The following is a 23,194-nucleotide window of genomic DNA, read 5'->3' on the forward strand; positions in this document are numbered from 1 at the left end:
GAATAAGTTAGTTCTAATCCTACTAGGACTCTACATGTAAGCCGCCCCTTCAACTTATATAAGGAGGGGCAGGGCTCCCCAAAGAGGGACAAGCAAGAAGCAATAATTTCTAGGGCTAGACACAACTAGAGGAGAGCCGGCTTACCGGTGACTCCCTCATGATCATAATGAGACCTAGCCACAAACAGCATGTAGGGCTATTACCAGATGATGTTTCCCGGGGCCCGAAGCTGTCTAAATCCTTGTCTTGTGTCGCGTCTCTCGATTCCGCTCAACGCCTCTCAAGCTACTACAAAGATGCGTTGGCCTCACGACTAAGTCCTCACACTAGGACATCTGACGTGACAATTCCACATCGGTTGGCGCCCACCGTGGGGCCTGCGCACGGTGGTGTTGAGTTCTTGAAGGGAGATCTCCAGGGATTGAGAAATCTCGCGATTGATTGGATGAAAAAAAAGAGAGCTGACATGGAACGATTGCAGAGGATAACCTGGTACAGAACAACATTGGGCAGAGCCGTCAAATTCATCGTTTTATGATCAGAATCATTGTTAACTTTGGAGCTGACGGTACGAGATTTGAAGACAAGAGAGATCGGGATTTTGATGTATGGCCGCCGCCGCCACCTGGGCAATCCGTCAAGTTGATTCCGCCGAGATCAACAGAAGTTCTTTCCTGAAAACAACATATGGTATGTCAAAACCGTCGGGATTACTGTTACAGATTCAGTGTCCAGATCCAATTACTACTGTGTTGATCGATAGTCAAACCGCCGTGTTCCTATGGTTGTCATCGACTACGTTTCAAGTCTCGGTGAATTCCAAAAGTGATGGCAACGGACAAAACATATGTGATCAACTGCACGGTTATTGGCATAGGAAAGGTTCCAGTGAACAACGGTGGAGCAAGTCAGAATTAAAAAAAAGGAAAAGTCAAAGCAACCACGACCAGGAAAGGACGTCAAGGGAGGTTTGGATTCGGGCTCTGCTGCTTGCGGCCTCATCGGACTGCCCCGTCGCCGTGTTTCCGTTCACCGGCCATCGCCTCATTAAACCGTCGCCCGCTGCCGATGAGCCGCCACCATGCCGACCGTGGCTCTGGAAAACCATCCGGATCCCTCTGCTGCGGATTTTTCTTCGCCGGCGTCAACCCCGCGCGGACTGAACCACGTCCGCAGCCTTCACCACAGCAATAACCTATGACTGCTCCCGCTTTGAGCCGCCGTGCACTGTGCCGGCCCTGACCCGCCGCCGCCTGACCCGCCTCCGTCGTCCGCTCCTAGAGCCGCTCCACCACCGCGAGTCGCCGGCGCCGCTGCCATGGTCTCCGCCGGCGTCTCTACCTCACCTAGCTTCGCCGATCCGCCTTGTAGGCCGCGGCCCTGTCTCCTCTAGTCTCCGGTGAGCCGCCGCTCCGCCACTATGAGCTGCTGCTGCCTTGGCCTCCACCTGCCTCTGCTGAGCCACCGTTGCTCTCCATCTCTTCCACTGCGCCTCCGAGCTGTTTGCATTAGGCCGTTGCGCCCCTGAGCCACCTCCGCTGGACTGCTGCACTGCCGAGATGCCCTTAATTCTCCTAGTCTCCAGCTTGGCCTTACGGTGGCTGCGAGTCACCCCGATTCAAAGCATCACTGCTTCTGCCGCGTATCCGGCTCTGCTGCGGGTCACGTCCATCAAATTTACTGAGTCGCCGCCGGGTCAAGCCCCTGCTTCTTTGCTGGGTTGTTGAGAAAGAAAAGAAAGAGGCCGCAGCTCCTCGGAGAAGATTAAAAGCCAAAGCATGACAAGGGGTCACATAATAAGTGATCAGGAATTACATCATATTCCTGTTTTGCTGTCGTTGGTTATTTGTCTCTGGCTGACAAAGCTACAATGCAACACTGGTTTTGGCACTGTCCAATGGACACAAGTGGAGCCTTTTGGCAAAGAAAAAGAAAAGGTGGAGCTAGGGTTACACCAGAAGCATCAATGCAAATATTCCAGTACGGACAAGCCAGCCAGAAAGGGCTTCTATCGCCATTGAAATTATTGGAGATTATCTATGGACGTCATACATAAATCATTTCTCGTCCGGACTACTCAGGTGATATTTGTCCAAGTTTATTATATTAGTATATATTGTTTTTGTCAAAGAACAGTTTATCTTTGCCTTGGTCTGCAATATTGTTTATGTAGGGCAATTATTTATGACAAAAAGTGATATTGTACAATAGAGATGGAGGCACGCCAACATCTTTTGGCACAGGTGGTCGTCGTTACTCAACGGACTCCCGCACTGTGACACCCAAAATTTTATTTGGATTTTTCAAAAATTTTATTTGACTTGAGGGAGGTGATTTAAATTTTCCTTCAAAAGAACCCTTCCTCTCAAGATATTTTTTCTTATTGGCAAGAGTTTTTATTTGGATTCACCCAAGACATGATTTTGGTCTTGGAGGTTCTTTCTTTTTATTTGGACTCAAACCAAAATACTTCTCTCTTGGAAAAATGTCTTTTGACAATTCCTTTGAAAAGCCCTATAGCTTTTGGAATGATCTTTCTCCACTTTCAACAAATCTCTCTTGCCATGACCTATGTGCAAATCCTCTTCCACAAACCTTTCCCCACCTTTGGATCATGATATACCTCAACTACAGCAAGTTGAACCTCTCCATATATTTATTTTCCATTTATATCTTATCAAAAACAATTTCTGCCTTCTATTCTAGCTCTTGGAGATTTACAAAGGAGCTACCCTTTCTGTTTTGATTTTTGCCCCAAACCAATTTCCTTTCCTAGTCCTTTGAACCCTCAACCTAGATCCATGAAGATCCACTGGTCTTCAGTTCAAATTTTTCAAACTATACTTGCTGCAAGTTTGGACCAGATTTGCCAAATTTGATGAAATTCATTCAAATTCTTCTCCTAAAAATCTGAGTAAAATCAGGCAGCTTCTGGGTGCATTGAGTGGTCACCTCACCAAGTCCCAGCTCCAGGAAAAATTTTCTTCACACCAAATCATTTCATCGAACACCTTCAGAGCACTGACAATGTCATGTTCAGTCAAATTCAGTTAACAGTGTCTGAACCACTGTCGTTTCTTCAGTGTCCGTTGCCAATCTCACCAGTGCCCCGGCGTCGCCGTGTTTCCTGTCCCCTCCCCCTTGTCCTATGCACCGCATGAGCACCTAGATGCTTGCGGGCATCGGCGACGAGCAGGAGGAGGTGCGCCGCCCCGTGACCGACGCCAGCAGCGGCTTTGCGGCCGCCAGAGAGAGGCGCAGCGCAGACGGCGCCGTCCAGCGCCGCCCAAGCCACCGGAGGCCGCCGCGTGGTCTTCCACTCCCCCGTGCGCGCTGCCACCCTCGTCGTGAACCGCTAGGCGCAGAGCGCGCTCTCTGCCGCCGCCGTGCCAGTACGGCGACCCCGACGAAGACCGACGCCATTACGCCATGCCCGACCGAGTTTAACAGTGGAACGGGACCAGTAACTCTCACTGGTGCTGCCTGGCCACCTAAACCCTCTGCCAAGCCACTGCCTCGCCGTAACCGCTCGCCAGAGATTCTCCGTTCACGGCCACCCCCTCGAGCCGCCTAAAATAGAGGCCCCGAGCTCCAGCTAGCACCCACACCACCTCTACACTCCACCAAGACCCCGCCTAGCCACTGGAAGAGCCCCGAGGGAGTCTCCTTCCTCAACTGCGGCCGCCGCGACCCGCCACGGGATCCAGCTCGATTCGCTCCCGTGCGTGCACCTCTGCCTCCCACCTCTTGCCAGTAGCTCTCTAGTGCATCCCTCCTTCTGACCCGCGCTTCACTTCGAAGTTTGCAGCACACCACCGGAGTCCCCCACCATCGCCCGAGCTGCCGTCCGCCGGAGAAAGTGTCGCCATCGACGTGGTGCTCCCCGATGCTCGAGTCCACCACCCACCGACGCGGAAGGACACGCTGAAGCTCTTGGTACACTCCGATCTCCCTGACTCGTCGTGGTTCGACGCCGGCGACCACCGCAGTCTTCGGGCGCCGGCGAACTTTTTCAAACCTGACATGTGGACCCCCCACGTCAGCCTCTCTTCTTTCACCCCCGAAGCGTTTTATGTTGGCGCCTTCGGGCAGAGTACGTTTTCTCTGTGAGCTGGCGCGTTTCTATTCGAACCGTTTTCTGTTTTCTCAGTTAAGTCCCTGTTACTTTTCTATTTCATTACAGATGAGTCCCTGGACAGAAACCCTTATAACTTTTTAATGAAAAGTGATTTTTGAGTAATTCTTTTTCTGACAGTCTTATAATTTTGTCTAGTTTTTTATGGGATTTATTTGAAAAAAATTTGGAACAACTTTTATGCACGCTTTGGTTTTCACGTTAGTATGCATTTTTCGCTATACCGTAGGTTCCGGGAGAGGTGACGGAGCCGCGAACTTCGCCGAACTAGACTCCGACTTCTCCGGACCACGCAAGCATGTTTGAACCTTTGATATGACGGGTGTTTTGCATGTTTGCTTGAATGGTTTGTGCATGACATATGAGTATCGGTGAGCATCTCGTTGCATGTAAGGCAACTATCCGTGTGCTCCAAAGTTACCGTGATCTCTGATGAGAGATGGCCTAGTCATGTGGTGACATGAAAGGCAGTGAGGTGGTATTGTTGTAGCATGCCTTATGTTATCCGATAAAACTCTGAGGTTAACGTGGATTGAGTCACGTTATCGTTCTTCTCCTTTCCGTGCCGCCACATGTTTTCTGCCAAGAATGCGGTTTAGTAAGTTGGTAACCTCTTTCCGTGTACACACCAAATAGAGGGGCCGGGATGAGGGTTCCATGGCCCTGGATTAAAGCCAGTCATCCGGTCAGGGGGCATGGGTGTTTCCGGTTGGGACCGAGAGGGGGGCACCCCTTAGAGCGCGCGTATATAAATTTGATCCCATGCTACGCGAGGTTGTAGCCTCCCCGTCTCAAGGTTTTTCTTGAACGTTGCCGAGGGTGATTCCTGGCTTCGGAATGTTGAATGGGTGTGTACTGGTTAGATGTGTTTATTCCAAAACACCGTAAACGGAACTAGTCCCCATGACTACAGAAATCCGTTGGCTGTGGTTAAAGTACAAACTCTGCAGAGTCAAATCCTTCCGAGTCATCGTATCCATGGTCAAGTAACGTAATCAGCGTATCCATGTCTATGTCATAACCTCGTGGTATATTTTTTTTCTTTCCGGCAAGCGAGCGTGAGTAGTAAACTTGGCTGAACGTTATTCCTGTGGTTGGACTAACCCTGTTGTTTATCTCATGCCTGACTTTTCTCTTGATATGATTTAAAATTCATGAGCTACTAAGTTATGAATATATGCCCTTTATGTGATGTCGCTCAGACGTCCGACTGTGGCACTCTTGTTATTTACTTTCAATATAAGCCCTTTATGTGATGTCGCTCAGACGTCCGACTGTGGCATGTTTGTCTTTTACTTTCAATATAAGCCCTTTATGTGATGTCGCTCAGACGTCCGACTGTGGCACGCACTATCTTTTATTTTCTATTATAACCCCTTTTTGTGGTGTCGCCCTGACACCCGACTGCGGCATTGTTATTCTTGCATTTTCCTCTCGAGGAGTCATTCAGACCCTCGTTTGGCACCCAGTATTTATTTTGGGATTTCGGGAGGACTACCGCCCGGCTTCTCTGTTATTTCCCATGCATTATTGTCTCTATGTCTGAATGCACTTGTTAATCTGTTCATATGCTTCATGTTTACATTGGTTATATCTCATGTCCGAACTGTCTTGCGAGTACTTTCATAGTACTCACCTGGCTTGTTGATTTGGCCAGATGTTGACGAATGCGATCTCTTGGATGAAGAGTTTGATAGTGAGTCCGACGCCTAGAGGAATCCCAGTCAGTCCCGTGTGATCCTGGATATTGGTCACTTGTATCATATACGCTTCCGCCACCCGCAATAAATCTCCTCGAGCCTCACCCCGACGCTCGAAGAGCTGTAGTTTTCAGGAGTCATATCACCCGCTTCGCTGTGATATTTCCACCACCGTTGTTATCGTGAGTTAGTAGTTATGCCACCCTATCCACCGTTATGTTTTATCGGCGTGCATGTAATAAATTGTTGAGCAGTCCCCGCTCAACCTTGTATTATATTCAGTACTCCTGGTATTTTTCTTCTGTGACCAAGATATTGTCTACCAGTGAGAAGGAATTCTTCTTTACTGGTCCGTAAAAGGGATTGGTCTCTCAATAAATATTTTATTGAAAAACCGGTCGTGACACGCACCGGCTACAACGCTGTGGCCGTCTCTCACGACCGCACCGGCTTACAACGTCGTGGCCGTCTCTCCCGACCACGCCGGCTTACAACAAATTGGAGGACAAGTTGCCCGTCCGCACCGGCTTACAACGCCACGGCTGGTTCATCTGTCTGTGTCGTCTCAGATGTTGCGGTCGTCTTTACCGTCCGTCTGTCGTGGCCTGGTCTACATCAACACACCGGGCCGCACCTGTCTACATGAGCTGTTTATTGAGTATGAGTAAGTCACTGCTTGGGAAGCCCGGTTTTCTTCCAACAAATTGGCGGCAAATTATCATGTATTATCAGCCGCCGTCTGCACTGGATGGCTCAATGGGCAGGCACACAAGTCATCGCCAGTAAAGTTTGGTTAACTTCAAACAGCCAGTTGGAAGGGACCATTGGCCGAGTTGCTGACACGGCTCATACAGGATCATTTATAACCCGCCGCAGTCACCTCAACCTTCTGTGGATTCACATCGCGCTATCAACACCAATGATATACACCTTATGCTATGGTCAATATGGAGAATCTCAAAGCCAACTCCTCGAGTCGTCTTGAGACTCGGGGGCTACAATGATATGACTCGGCAGCATTGGTCAGTTTCAATGCATTCAAGAACTCCAGGTCATTGGAGAGAAAAATAACCCGGTCCCGGAGGCTACCGCCATATTGGTGAAAAGTTTAAAGGCCGTAAGAAAATTTCCGGCTTAAAAAGAAGGATTCCGGTTTAGATCCGGCTCAAGAGACTTGACATGTTCCACAAAGCACTGAAGCTCTTAAATATCCGGTTTAAAATCCGGTTCAAGGGAAATTTATCTGCCACAAAGTTTTGAAGCTCTCAAATCCGGTTCAAGGTAAATTTGTTTATCACAAATCTTTGAAACTCTCAATATCCGTTTTTTCCGGTTCAAAAAGAATTTATCTCTCGCAAAAGTTCGAGTTCTAAGGAAAAATTAAAGGGACCAAAAAGAGTGTGTTACAAAGCACAACCCAAACATAGGTACCCTGCTTTAGTGACCATTGGGAGCTGATCGTATTCGAATTTAGCTTAACCCTTTAGGTGTGACCCTGATCGTATTCGAATCAGAGTCGTTTCATGATCACTAGGGGGCTTCCTGTTCAAACATAGGTCGTATTCGAACCAAAGAGAACATAGCTATCGGTACCCTCTTGATCGGCACACTTCCGAGCTCACTAGGGGGCTTCTTGATTGTATTCGAATCATAGCTCAACCCCTTTTGGGAACCGACATGGATCATATTCGAATCAGCATCGTTAAACAACTCTCGAGGTCATTTGGGGGCTTCCTATTCAAACATAGGTCGTATTCGAACCAAAGAGAACATAGCTGTCGGTTCCCTCTTGATCGGCAATGCCAAAGCCACTGGGGGCTATATGATCGTATTTGAATCTTAGCTTAACCCCTTTGGGACGGTTTTCTGATCGTATTCGAATCAGAAGCCTCACATTTTTTGAAGTCTCTTTTTGCAAACAGTTTTTGGATTTTATTTGAAGCTCTTTTGATTATATCTAAAGTGTATATGAGTGGTTGCTATTTAACCCGGTTTGACTTTGGATGATAAGTCGCCATCATATGACAATCATAAACATTTGGAAGTCTTGATTTCTAAAGATTGGGTTATCACCCTTACTGCACAGGTCACATAAACCGGCAGTGAAAATTCAATATCACAGGTATAATATTATTATTATAGTTATGTTTCAAAGTTATGATTCATAACAGGCTTATCTGTGACTCATTGTTACATGTCAATGGTTATATGTGAGATATTATGACCCGCCCTGCGGTAAACCGCCAAGGGATCTTGTGATCTAATTATGTGCAGGATAAGACTACATTTGGGTGGTTACCCGCCCTGGTTTTTGACGTTAAGTCGCCAGGGCATATGTTGTTTAAACTCTGCAGGATTTACAGAGCTATGACTTACATAAATGATTAAATTCAAGCCCATCATCATAGATTGTAATTGGTGTCTCAAAAGGGTTATCAATTCTTGATTTTCTCAAAGGCTATAAGCCGCTGGGTTGTACAAATTCCGGCTTACAATGGAGGCGTATTAAATTGCCATCGGCCAAGAGCCACCGGTTATTTAAACTCCGGATTTACTTATCAACAGATGAGATATTCAAAGTCGCTTTGGAGCAATGGTTATTATTTTATTAATGGACATGATTTATTTTTACAATGCAGGGAATAGTCCCGAGTCGCTGCAGGCTTACGACCCGGCACTTGGGGGCTACATTATTCAAATTGAGATTACATCAAATATGCAAGTCCCATGGGCTATTACCAGATGATGTTTCCCGGGGCCCGAAGCTGTCTAAATCCTTGTCTTGTGTAGCGTCTCTCGATTCCGCTCAACGCCTCTCAAGCTACTACAAAGATGCGTTGGCTTCACGACTAAGTCCTCACACTAGGACATCTGACGTGACAATAATCATTTCCTTAATGAACTCCCAAAAACGAGGCGTCAGTGCCAACGCATATCCATTTTTGATCTCCTCGATTCTCGCGCATGCCACTTATCCATCTAGCCTTATAAATAGGGCCACGGGTCCTCTTTCACTTTTCCCCCTTCTGCCTTCTCGCCTTCATCTTCTTCCTCGAGGCGCCCCTGCACGTTCGAGCTCCGCCGCCGTCGTCCTTCATCTCCTGCTTCAACTCCGGCCGCTGCATCACCCTGAATGGACTAGAGCACCGCGGCGCCCCTCCGCTGTTCATCAGCGTCGATAACCTTTTCTTCTTTCCTCTTCCTAGATCTGTTTTAGGGTTTTCCTGTTCATCGGTGTTCATCACCTTTCTTCCTTCCCTGTCCTAGATTGCATAGCTTTGATCTGAAAAACGATACAACCTTGTGCGGTAGCTGTTTAGCACTTGGTTTTTAATATCAGAATATATCCCTGCTACAGTAGATCTCATCTAGGCATCCCTTCTTTTCCGCTGCTGCCATCCGTAGTTTATTTCATTTTTCTGAACTGCCGTTGATCTGATCTTATAGCTTCAGTCTGTGAAAACTGTTTGTCTCAATACTTCATGAAATTTTCCCTTTTGATAGATTTTGAACATCCCAGTTGTCACGGCGGCTTATACCACCAGTAATAATTAGTCATATGTCATTAGGCCCCGTTTAAGCCGCCAATCTGACTAAATATTTTTAGCTTTAACTTCCGACTTAACTTGAACCGGAAATTTTTTCCTCTTTTTAGGCTTGTTCCTTCACAATGCTGCCCAAGACAGTCTTTACGTGCAATTGGGTTCCCCGCCGTTGTCACCGAGAACACACTCAAAGTCTTTGTCAAAATCAGCTTTTTACCAGCTAAAGATGTCATTCATTGGCGCGTCCCCAAACCAACGGAAAGAAGACCTCATCCAAAGGATGGTGAAGTCGTTGTTTTTACTGATCATATTAACTGGGGTTTCTCCCCTCTTGGATCCAAGTTCTTTCGAGACATTCTGCACTTCTTTCAACTTCATCCTCAAGACATCGGACCCAATTCCTTGTTAAACATTTGCAACTTTCAAGTTTTTTGTGAAGTATATCTTCAAGAGGAACCCAGCGTGGAACTCTTCAGGGAATATTTTTACTTGAACTGCCAGAATGAGGTTACGAAAGGACCCAGCTTGGAGCTTGGTGGAATCTCAATCCAACGAAGAAGAGATGATATCTTCCCTTATGCTTGCTTGCCAAACCATCCCAAAGACTGGAACCAGACATGGTTCTATTGCAAGGATACCTCCCCGGCTAATGAGAATCCTCTGCCGGGTTATCGCGCCCAGCGCCTTGACTCAAAGCATCCTCTTCCCGAAAAGCTTACCACTGCTGAGTGTGCAAAACTTGCCCCTACCATAGAGAAAGTCAAAGCTCGGCTGGGAAATGGCTTAACTGGCATTGATTTGGTTCGATGCTGGGTTGCCTGGCGGATCATACTCTTGAGTCGCTGCCCCAGCTTAATGTGTGCTTATACGGGTGACCCAAAGGATCCACTGTGCCACAGCTCCATATGTTTGACTAATGAAGCTATCAATGAAATGACCAAGACCCTTTTGGATGAAGATCCGGAAGACTGTAGCAGAGTGGGTGTGAGCCCTTTCTGCAAGCTTAACCCGCCACCGGATGTAAATCTCTAACTCACTTTATTTTTATGTCCTCAGTCAAATATCCCATTAACTGTAATTTTGATGATCTTATAGGCGGAATCTGCTTTTTGGAAAAAACCATATGACCATGAAGCAGCCAAAAGGGCCAGAGCTGCCATGAAAGCCGCCTAGAAACCCGGCAAGAAAACGAAGAAGAGACCAAGTGCTCCTGAAATGCTTGAACTAGATGATAGCTCTGAGTCGGAGATAGCCCTTGATTCTCTTGGCTCTTTTTTCAATTATCTTATTGACACTGATTATTACCAGGATGACACGGGGGGCAGTCAAGCCGTTGTCGGATCTCCGGTTCTGGCAAAACCCTTAAGGTTCGAACACTAGGGTGCGCGTGAAGGTTTCCCCCCCTACCGATCCACGCCCTAGCTCTCTAAGATCTCGCAGACGAGCTCGACAAACTCACAACACAAAGACACAAGATTTATATTGGTTCGGGCCACCGTTGTGGTTTAATACCCTACTCCAGTGTGGTGGTGGATGGATTGCCTCCTGGGCCGATGATGAATAGTACAAGGGGAAGAACAGCCTCCTGAGGTTGAGGTGTTCTTGTGCTCGGTGAGTGGCTAAGGACAGGCTAGAGATTAGATCAAGCTCCGAACAAGCTGCCTCTACTGTGGTGGCTATCTCTACTTATATAGGCCCCTGGTCCTCTCCCCAATTATTGAGCGGGAAGGGAGCCAACAACGACCAATTTGAAAGGGGACAGCTAGTAGAGCTTATCCTGACAAAAGTGGTCTTCGCCTGTGAAAGGCTCTGGTGGTGACGCCGTCTTGGGCTCCATGGTGACCTCCGTCCTGCTGGCCTGCTGGTCTTGGTCTCGTTGCACTAATATAGAAACCTTTGCCTGATGCCTCGGTACTCCGCGCCTGCGCTTGCTTCCTTTGCACCAAAGAGGAAACATGGACGCTGCGCACGCTGGGGCCCGCCTGATCTCGATCGTCATGGCTCACATCACGAGAGCCTCGCGAGGTTTTGCCCCGCCTTGATATCTCCGCCCCTCGCGAGGCAACCTGGTGAGGCCGCTCCTGCGGAGGTCTTGCGTCGTCCGCCTCGCGAGGCTTGGCCCCTCGCGAGGGTCTTGAATGCCTTGTTGATGAAGATGGGCCATACTGGCCCACTAGCAGTGCCACGCCATGGGCCACAGGCAGGCAAGTCTGGGGACCCCCCGTTCCCAGAACGCCGACAGTAGCCCCCGGGCCCAAGGCGTGCTCGGGCTTGGCTTCGAGGCGAAGCCAAAGGTCAAGCGCGGAGCGCCGCGGGCCCCAAAAGCCTGCAGCCTTGGTCGACGCGTGGCGGTTGATTGGACATGGGCATCTCCGCTTCCCCACGCTGCCTCGGCAACTGCCCGACCTGGCAAAAAGGCTGGTGCGGATAGTGCTTGCCTTCATTGCTTCTTCCTCGCCTCGCTCAGATCCCCTTTCTCGCTCCTTGCCGCCGAAACCTCCAGATCTGCTCCAGCCTTGCTCCTCATCTGCGACCAATGGCGCCGCGCAAGGTCAAGCCCTCCTCAGCGCCGGCTTGGTACGCGCCTGCTCTTGAGACGCCCAAAGTCTTGGAGAAGAGCCTCGCATCCACGCGCTTGCTGACGGCAGGGGAGAGCAACGAATGGGGGAAAACGGAGCTCCATCTTGCCACAGACGTGCCGGAGCCTGAGGGAAGCACCTTCTTCCCCTTGTTTACGAGCAGCATCGCTGCCGGGTTGGTTCCTCCCTTCTCTGATTTCTTTTATGAGGTCCTCGACCACTACGGCCTGCAGGCGCTGCATCTCCACCCCAACTCTGTCCTCCTCCTGTCCATTTTCGCTTACTATTGCGAGGTATATTTGGGTGTGATGCCGCCCGTGGCTCTCCTGCGCCACTTCTTCTTCCTTCACTCCAGCGAGGGACAAGTCTCTGGGGTGCGCCAATTTCATCGCCTCCGGGAAGGCCAACTCGATCTCGAACACCGGAAAGAAGGCCGACAACATCCGGGCCAAGTGGGTCATGATGGACGCTAAGTGCATCCATCCGCATCTAGCGCTGCTGACGGAGGCAGCCAAGTCCCTCAAGAGGTGGTCTCGTGTGGAGCTTGCTGATGAGCGGGCGTCGTCGGTGTTGGAGCAGATGACGACCGACCTGAAGCCGGGCAACGCGAAGGCAGCCAAGGTAACAGGGGCCATGCTTCTGAGTGAGTTTTTGACGCTGCGCGTTGCTCCACTTCAAGTGTGCGCATGTCCCTTGTGGAGGCTCGGAGATGTGGAGGACAAGGTCCGCCTGACGCCAGAGGCCCTTCCTGACGATGAGCTGGCCGCTGTCCTGCGCCTCCTGGTCGGGGACAACCAGGAGTACCCGCCATGCGTCTTCACTCCTTTGTTCAGCCGCGAGGACTGGGATCTAATCGTGGCCTCCAGGCCGACTTTTGATGCGCGCGGGCTGGCGCCGCTCGCGCCCTCTGGGGGCCCTGTGGCGCTGGAGCCGTTGGAGCTGTGTTCTGGCGAGTCCCGTGGGAGGGAGGAAGAGGAGGTAGACTCGGAAGCGACACCAGAGGAGGAGGGGGATACTTCCCCCTTGAGCAAGGCCGACATCCTCCGCGGGCTGCCAGACGACACTGAGATCGACGCCCATCAGGAAGAAGGGGAGCTGCCCGTCATCCCGACGAGGGGTAGGTCGTCGCTGGTACCTCAAGCTGCTGCTTCCGCCTCGACGCCACCTGGTTCTGGTTCTGCCTCCGGCCCTTCTGCTGCACCGTCTTCTGCTCCCGAAGCCCGTGTGCCCTCTCCTCAGGCTCCGGAGCTTTCTGGTTTCAAGCTTGCCAAGCGGAGGGTGGAATGTGTCGAGGTGGATCGGTAAGTGCTTCGAGCCTCGTCTTGTTCCTGCTTGTACCTGCTGTTTCCTGACGTTTTCCCTTGGTTGATCAGGCTGACGCCCTTGACGAAGAAGAGGAAGGGGGATACAACGGTTGCACCTCCTTCTGCGGAGAAAGGAGACGGTAGCAGTCGCACCTCCCCGACCCAGTTGCCTTCGCGAGGCCAGGGGGAGGGTCGTCGGGAGGAGCCAGCCCCTGTGGCCCCGCTGGCTCCGGAAGTGCCGGCGCCTGGTTCGGCTGATGAGGTCCCAAAGGCTGAGGAGCCCTTGATTTCCCAGGCTCTGACGACAACGCCGCTCCCTCCTCCTGCTGCGCCTCCGGCCCCAGGTTCTTCTGCATCCTCTGCCGCCCTCGAACGCGTTCTTTCGGGGATGGCCCAGCTACAGGAAGATCTCCTGGGCGCGGACCCGCGCCTGGTAGCCGGGGGCCTGGAGCTGGCCTCTGGCTGGCTTCATTCTGACGTGGCAGTCCGAGCATCGCTGAGCCAGGCCGCGACTGCCTTCAAGAAGGACAAGCAGGCCACGGCCAAGGCGGTGGCCGATAGCGACGCAGCACTGAAAGACGCCGAGACCGCTCGCGACCGCTGCCGAGTGCTGGAGGACGAACTGAAGGGCCTGCGCGACCGGCATGCCGAAGAAGCCCGTGGCCGCCAGGCGAAGGAGGAGGAGATGAAATCTCGGGAAGATGCCGTGAAGGATCGCGATCCTGAGCTGGAGGAGCTGGCGAAGGCGCAGACCGCAGAGCGCAGTCGGCTGGAGGAGCTGGAGTGGAAGGTGAAGGCGAGGGAGGTCGATCTTGACGCCAAGGCGAAGCTCCTGGTTGAAGATCGCAAGGCCTTCACCGATCTCGAGAAGAGGTCTCGCGAGGCACTGAAGGCGCTTTACGAGAATGGCTTGGAGAAGCCGCTGGCCGCAGATAGGAACGGCCCCGCCCAGCTACTTCCTCACTTGGTGCAGGCGCTCGAGGAAGTTGTGGAGGGCGTCGGTCCCATGGCCGAGGCAGAGGCTCGTGTCCTTTATTCTACTGCATTGACCCACGTCTTCAGTCATCTGCACCTTCGCGACCCCAGCGCTCATCTTGACGAGCTGTTGGAGCCTGTGGCCGATGAACACTATACAGCTGCCACCGCAGCCGTGCAAGGTCAGGTGGAGGCCCTACTGAAGAAGTTCCACGGCTTCGCTTCCGCGCCTTTAGCTGAAGGCGACACCGCTCTTGATGGTGTTAAAGGGTGACCTGTGGCTCCTTCCTATTTCGTTCCTGCAGCATGCGTCAGGCCTCGGGGAGGCATTAAACTTTCGGTTGATATTGTAAGAACAATATGTCTTGTAGTATTTGCTTCGAGATTTTGTGACTTTCTCCCTATCTGCTTTGTGTTCTGCGGTAGCAGAGGCCGGCCCCGCGCATAACTCAACCGCCGTTGGGCCGACCGGAGACCAGGACGGACCAAGGAGTGAGGGGCTACGTGACCAGTTAGGCTCCTGAGTCGCGATGCTCAGGAGTCCCCCTTGACGCGCAAACAGCTTATAGGAAGAATGCGCGAGGATAAGTTGATGTTCTACGTCGGCAGAGCCCGGCCCCACGCATACCTCAACTGCCGTTGGGCCGACCGGAGACCAGGACGGACCAAGGAGTGAGGGGCTACGTGACCAGTTAGGCTCCTGAGTCGTGATGCTCAGGAGTCCCCCTTGACGCGCAAACAGCTTATAGGAAGAATGCGCAAGGATAAGTTGATGTTCTACGTCGGCAGAGCCCGGCCCCGCGCATACCTCAACCGCCGTTGGGCCGACCGGAGACCAGGACGGACCAAGGAGTGAGGGGCTACGTGACCAGTTAGGCTCCTGAGTCGCGATGCTCAGGAGTCCCCCTTGACGTGCAAACAATCTCCATACTTGCCCTCGCCGAGGCCTCGGGAGGGGCGTGCGACGACCAGGTCCGGGAGACCTGGTTGGGTGGTGTGCGCTTGGGCGTGACCCGAGTGCAGCCCCCAGGTCCGGGGGACCTGGTTGGGTGGCGGACGCTTGGGCGTGATCCGAGCGCAGCCCCCGTGCCCAGCTGTTGGGGAACGTAATAATTTCAAAAAATTTCCTACGCACACGCAAGATCATGGTGATGCATAGCAACGAGAGGGGAGAGTGTTGTCCACATACCCTTGTAGACCGACAGCGGAAGCGTTACCACAACGCGGTTGATGTAGTCGTACGTCTTCACGATCCGACCGATCAAGTACCGAACGTACGACACCTCCAAGTTCTACACACGTTCAGCTCGATGACGTCCCTCGAACTCCGATCCAGCCGAGTGGTGAGGGAGAGTTTTGTCATCACGACGGCGTGGTGATGATGATGATGTTCCACCGACGCAGGGCTTCGCCTAAGCTCCGCGACGGTATTATCGAGGTGTAATCTGGTGGAGGGGGGCACCGCACACGGCTAAAATATCGTATATCAAAGTGTGTCCTTAGGTGCCCCCCTGCCCCCGTATATAAAGGAGCAAGGGGGAGGCCGGCTGCCCTAGGCGCGCCAAGGAGAGAGGGGGAGTCCTCCTCCTAGTAGGAGTAGGACTCCCCTTTCCTAGTCCTACTAGGAAAGAAGGGGGGGAAGGAAAGAGAGGGAGAGGGAAAGGGGGCTGCACCCCCCTCTCCTAGTCCAACTAGGAATCCCCTTGGGAGGGGGCGCGCCACCTCCTGGCTGCTGCCCTCTCTCTCCCCTCAAGGCCCACCAAGGCCCAATACTTCCCCGGGGGGTTCCGGTAACCCTCTGGCACTCCGGTTTAATCCGAAACTTCTCTGGAACACTTCGGGTGTCCGAATATAGTCGTCCAATATATCAATCTTTACGTCTCGACCATTTCGAGACTCCTCGTCATGTCCGTGATCACACGGGACTCCGAACAACCTTCGGTACATCAAATCACATAAACTCATAATATAATTGTCATCGTAACTTTAAGCGTGCGGACCCTTTGGGTTCGAGAACTATGTAGACATGACCGAGACACCTCTCCGGTCAATAACCAATAGCGGGACCTGGATGCCCATATTGGCTCCCACATATTCTACGAAGATCTTTATCGGTCAGACCGCATAACAACATACGTTGTTCCCTTTGTCATCGGTATGTTACTTGCCCGAGATTCGATCGTCGGTATCTCGATACCTAGTTCAATCTCGTTACCGGCAAGTCTCTTTACTCGTTCCGTAATACATCATCCCGCAACTAACTCATTAGTCACAATGCTTGCAAGGCTTATAGTGATGTGCATTGCCGAGCGGGCCCAGAGATACCTCTTCGACAATCGGAGTGACAAATCCTAATCTCCAAATACGCCAACCCAACAAGTACCTTTGGAGACACCTGTAGGGCACCTTTATAATCACCCAGTTACGTTGTGACGTTTGGTAGCACACAAAGTGTTCCTCCAGTAAACGGGAGTTGCATAATCTCATAGTCATAGGAACATGTATAAGTCATGAAGAAAGCAATAGCAACATACTAAACGATCGGGTGCTAAGCTAACGTAATGGGTCATGTCAATCACGTCATTCTCCTAATGAGGTGATCCCGTTAATCAAATGACAACTCATGTCTATGGCTAGGAAACATAACCATCTTTGATTAACGAGCTAGTCAAGTAGAGGCATACTAGTGACACTCTGTTTGTCTATGTATTCACACATGTATTATGTTTCCGGTTAATACAATTCTAGCATGAATAATAAACATTTATCATGATATAAGGAGATAAATATTAACTTTATTATTGCCTCTAGGGCATATTTCCTTCAGTCTCCCACTTGCACTAGAGTCAATAATCTAGATTACACAGTAATGATTCTAACACCCATGGAGTCTTGGTGCTGATCATGTTTTGCTCGTGGAAGAGACTTAGTGAACGCACTACAAAAAAAGACACATCCGTGAAATTTTGGGCCGAACGAATTTTTTTTCTGTCATACATATGACACTTCTATGACGATAATTGTGACAAAACCCGGTATCATCATAGATGTGGTGGGCTCCTACTTCTATGACAAAAAATCATGACAGAAAATGGGCTTTTCGTCCTGGGTGGGCCGGAGACGCAACTACATGAGATTCTTTGGGCCGTCCATGACGGAAAAAACCGTGGTAGAAGCGAGGGGGAGGAAAATTTCGGGGAGTTGCCGGTTACGGTGGGAGGTCGGGGGCGGAGCGACGCGTGTTTCTCTCGTACGTACGCGCGTGTGTGCGAGGCGTTGGCTCTAACTAAAGCCGAGCGAGGCGTTGGGCTCTAACTGAACCCGAGCGATTGCACTGCAGGCTACGCGTTACTGAACCCGAGCGATCGATCGATGGCTGTTAACTGAACCCGATGGAGCGATTCCTTCGCTACTGCTGCTAACTGAAGCCGATCGATTGGATGAACAGTGAGCGTTGCGGGGGGGTTTGGATGAATAGTGAGCGGTGGCGTTGCCTCTGGATGAACAAGAACCCGTGGTGTGGAGGGCTGGATGAACAGTTGACGGTGGAGGGGTGGCCGTGGAGGGGTGGTTGAACAGGACCCCGTGGTGTGGAGGGCTGGATGAACAGTAGACGGTGGAGGGGTGCCCGTGGAGGGGTGGTCTAACAGTAGCCGGTGGAGTAGCGCGCGGTGGAGGCTGGATGAACAGGAGCCTGTGGAGGCTGGAGGAGGTCGACGGTAGCCCGTGGATGCTGGAGGAGGTCGACGGTGGAGATGAACAGTATCCCGTGGAGTCCCGTTTTGCGGTACGCCACACCCGCCCCCGTTTCGACCGTAGCGCTCCAACACAAGTCCGTTTCGTCCGTTTTGCGGTACGCCACACCCCTCCCGCTGAACAGGACCCCCATTTCGACCGTAGCGCTCCAACACAAGTCTGTTTCGTCCGTTTTGCGGTACGCCACACCCCTGTTGATCAACAGGACCCCCGTTTCGACCGTAGGAGGTCCGTTTCCTCCGTTTTGCGGTACGCCAGGCCCCTCACGATCAACAGGAACCGTTTCGAACACAAGGCCGTTTCCTCCGTTGTGTGGTACGCCAGGCCTCGTTTCCATTGCCTGTTCCGTCCAAGCCCTCTCGATGAACACGACCACGCATTCCGTTTCGACCCAGCCGGTTGGCTCCCCATGAACACGACGACGACGCTGTTTCTCCGTTCTGACCCAGCCATGTACGTATGCGCGATAGGCGTTAGAGACCCTGCCCGTATGTACGTACGTGGCCGTATTTTCTTTCTTGCACCCTCGCAGCTGTACGTACGTGTACATGCTACGTGCGCGCCTCTACTACGACACGTGCGCGCCTCTATATCCACCAGTATATATGTACGTACACGTTCGCGACCAGAATGACAATGCTACGTACGCTTCGACCAGGTGGGTCCCAACTGTCAGGCACTTCCTTGTGTGCGAAGATGTAGCTGGTGGGTCCCAGCAGTCAGGGGGGCGAATCGTTTTTTTTGCCCGAACGCACTTCCTTGCGTGCGAAGATGTAGCTGGTGGGTCCCAGCAGTCAGGGGGGAGAATCGTTTCTTTCGCGAAATACGGTGGCCCGTCCGGTGGGTCCCCGCCGTCAGGTGGAGGAATCATTATTTTGCGCGTAATAAGGAGGCACTTCCTTGCGGCGGCCGTGGACCCAGCTGTCAGCCTCTCCACGTACAGTCCACGTCCGATGGAAGTCGTTCCTTGACCACGTTGACCACGCCGCGCCGAGAGCACCATGGCGGTGGACGACGGAGAGGCCTAGGAAGGGGACGACTCGGAGCCGGGGAAGATGCAGCAGTGGATGCCCACGCGAAGAGGAGTACGAGGATTCACTGGTTCGGCTGCGGTGTCAGGCTTATGTCGCCACAGAATAACAGGGGGTATGGGTGAGTAGAGGGATGGCCTGGACAATGGTGGGAGTAGTAGGGGGCGGTGAGGCCTCCGCAGCATCACAGCCGGCCACGGGAGGCAGGAGCACGCGGCACGACCGACGCTGGTTTGGGCGGCTGGAGCAAGAAGACCAGAGGTTGAAGAAGCACTACGGCCGTTGGATGAACATCGTACGGTAACAGGAGCTAGAATCGTTCATATTGACTAAGTTGACAAAGCCCTCCGTCCCCATCAACTTGGTAGGCCCACAAGTCAGCCTCCCACTATGCTGGGTTCCAGCTGGCAGGGGGAGTATTCATTTTTTGTGCGTAATAAGGAGGCACTTCCTTGCGTGCGACGATAGCTGGTGGGTTCGACATGTCAGCTGGGGGCATGTTTTTTTCGCGAAATACAGAGGCCCTTCCGGTGGGTCCCAGATGTCAGGTGGAGGAATAATTATTTTGCGCGTAATAACGAGGCACTTCCTTGCTGCGGCCGTGGACCCAGCTGTCAGCCTCTCCACGTACAGTCCACGTCCGATGGAAGCCGTTCCTTGACCATGTTGACCACGCCGCGCCAAGAGCACTAGTGCGGTGGACGACGGCGAGGCCTAGGAAGGGAACGAAATGGAGGCAGGGAAGACTCGGCAGTTGTTTCCCACGCGGAGGGGAGTACGACTGTACGAGGGTTTACTGGTTCGTCTACCCTCGCCGGAGAATAACAGCAGGTGTGGCTGTGTGGGTGAGTAGAGGGATGGCTAGGCCAGCGATGGGAGTACGGTGGGGCGGTGAGGCCTGCGCGACAGCACAGCCGGCCGCGGGGAGGAGGGAGCAGGCAGTCCCGCCGGCGCTTGTTTGAGCGGCTGGAGCAGGAAGAGCAGAGATTGAAGAAGCACGACGGCCGTTGGATGGACATCGTACGGTCAATGGAGCTAGAATCGTTCATATTGACTAAGTTGACAAAGCCCTATGTCCCCCTCAACTTAGTAGGCCCACAAGTCAGCCTCCCACCATGGTGGGTCCCAGCTAGTAGGGGGAGTATTCATTTTTCTGTGCGTAATAAGGAGGCACTTCCGGTGGGTCCGAGCTGACAGCGGGGGGAATGTTTTTTTTGCGAAATACGGTGGTCCGTCTGGTGGGTCCCAGCAGTTAGGGGCGAACGTTTTTTTCGCGAAATAAGGTGGCCCGTCCGGTGGGTCACAGCAGTCAGGGGGGAACGTTTTTTCCGCGAAATACTGGTGGCCCGTCCGGTGGGTCCCTGCTGTCAGGTGGAGGAATAATTACTTTGCGCGTAATAAGGAGGCGTGGACCCAGCTGTCAGCCTCTCCACGTACAGTACTCTTTCGATGGAAGTCGGTCGTTGACCACATTGACCACGCCGCGCCGAGAGCACCAGGGCGGTGGACGACGGCGAGGCCTAGGAAGGGGACGACGCGGAGCCGGGGAAGACACGGCAGTGGATGCCCAAGCGGAGAGGAGTACGAGGGTTCACTGGTTCGGTTGCGGTGTGAGGCTGCCGTCGCCGCAGAATAACAGGGGGAGTGGGTGAGTGGAGGGATGGCCTGGCCAGCGGTGGGAATAGTATGGGGACGGTGAGGCCTCCGCAGCAGCACAGCCGGCCACGGGAGGCAGGAGCATGCGGCACGACCGGCGTTGCTTTGGGCGGCTGGGGCAAGAAGACCAGAGGTTGAAGAACCACTACCGCCGTTGGATGGACATCGTTGACCACGCCGCGCCGAGAGCACCAGGGCGGTGGACGACGGAGAGGCCTACGAAGGGAACGACAGGGAGCCGGCGAAGACACGACAGTGGCTGCCCACACGGTGGAGAGTACGAGGGTTGACTGGTTCGGCTGCCGTCGCCGGAAAATAACAGGAGGTTTGGGTGAGTAGAGGGATAGACAGGCCAGGGATGCGAGTATGATGGGGCCGTGAGGCCTGCCCGGCAGCACTACCGGCCACGGGAGGCGGGAGCAGGCGGTTCCGACGGCGCTGGTTTGGGCGGCTGGGGCAGGAAGATCAGAGTCTGAAGAAGCACGATTGCCGTTACATTGACATCTAACGGTCTGACGCTGGTAGAGTCAATTGTTGACTAAGTTTCTTTTTTAAGAAACCTTGTGTACGCATGAACTTAGTAGGCCCACAAGTCAGCCTCCAAATCTGTGGCAGACAACATAAAGCCCATTTGCTGTTTTTTACAATTTGCAGCCCATTTGCTATTTTTTATAATTTGCAGCCCATTTGCTAATTCTGAAGTAATTTATTACAGCCCATTTTCTGCCCAGGACCACGGTCAAAAAGTTCAACCTTATTTTGCATATTTCGGTGGAGTCCAAACTGTTGTCATCCCGAAATGATAAACATTTTTTAAGAACTTATTGATTTGCCAAAAAAATCGTTTTGTTTTTGTAAGAAAATAAGATGTGGGACAATTGAGTTGGTTTAAGGGAAAACCAGTGGTAAAAAAATCAGCGCTGGGTGGGAAAAACCAACAAAAATAAGGATGTAAATATGAAAAGGGAATTTTATGTGTTTTCAATATAATGATACGCGTATATGAACTAGTAAAACTATAGGTAGAGATTAGAAAACGGATGTAGGACATGCGTTTCAAGAGGAAAATAGAACTGGGTTGTGTGTTTGATTCAGTAACACAACTGCCTGCGGATGTTGTAAGACAAAATATAACTAACGCTGGTGGGCCAGAGGCCAGTAGATACCTGATGGATCTTTGTGCCCCGTTGTCGTCATGGGCTGGGCCTGTTAAAAACAAAACCAACCCTGGTCAGTCTACAGCCCAGTTGAAACTTGCTCGACCTGAAAAAACAATATACGTGCTCAATAAATGAGAGAATTCTGCAAGCACAGACTGATAACTGGGACGCAGCACAGATATTGTTTTTTTGTCGTGATAATAAGTGCATGCACTTGTTTCGAATAAACTGCAGAACTGGGAATTCGAACGGCGGGTGCTTATGCTACCCATCAAATAAAAAGCAGGTGCCTGAGAATTTGTTTCGAAACAAATGATTCAGCTTTATATCCACGTCGACCCTCGGCATGATGGTTGGAAGCAAATGCAAATTCATACCAAAAGATCGTTAACAACAATACCAACTTGCGGACGACAAGGTAGTACAACTACCAATACCAAACTACTCCTGGCCCTAGTGTTCGTCTGGTAGAAAATCTTGTAGAGGACCAGCTCCCGCTCCTTCTCTTGCTCCAGTTCCCCGATGTGGTACTGGTGCATCACCCAGTTGGTCCTCTGCTGGTCGAAGTTCTTGTTGGTGTGCAGCACCAGAACCTTTTTTGCTGCCCGTCTGCCGGTCGTTGACCATCACAAGCAAGGTATTGCCGGTCTTGTGCCACATCGCGTGCGTGCCGCACTCCGACTCTATCTTGCGACGCGTCCACGTGCCACTTTTGAACGCACTGGAATTGCGCTGGAAGAAATGCTTCCTTAGGCCACTCAGTGTGATACCTGCAGTATTGTGGAATACAGGTTTTAGTGTACCTAGTTGGCATTTTCATAAAATCTTTGGCATGTTGCAGTCACTTGTTTCACTTTTTATTAACTGTAAAATTGTAATTGTTTCACCAGGTCTGCGTCTAAAAAGAAAAATAGAGCTATAAACAAAGGAATATGTTTGTGCAAGTAGAGGCCGATCGGTGTCTTACCTGGAAGTTTCTCAGGTTGGGTGTAGCATATGCCGTGCTCGCTGTCGATGGTTGGTATGAACAAATCGATGAGAGACTGAAATCTCGCGCTGTCAACACTCACTTTGGCCTCAAGGTGCTCGATCAGCTCCTGATCCGTGGGATCGAACTTGACGCCAGCCGGCAGCACCGGCCAATCCTTCTTCGACTTGCATCGGTAATTCTAGTTATATGGTACTTAATGTATGACCAATCGACTGTTTTAAGTGAATGATGAAAGATTTCGATAGAGTAAAAACTCGCGCTTCTTCGACAGTTGTACGAGAGTAATTGCCATGCCGTTTTGCAAGGGCGCTTGTAAAAACTCTAAACTCTATTCTCCTCTTATTTAATGGATGAGGCAAAT

Source organism: Triticum aestivum, chromosome 5D, assembly GCF_018294505.1.
Source record: "Triticum aestivum cultivar Chinese Spring chromosome 5D, IWGSC CS RefSeq v2.1, whole genome shotgun sequence".
NCBI lineage: Eukaryota > Viridiplantae > Streptophyta > Magnoliopsida > Poales > Poaceae > Triticum > Triticum aestivum.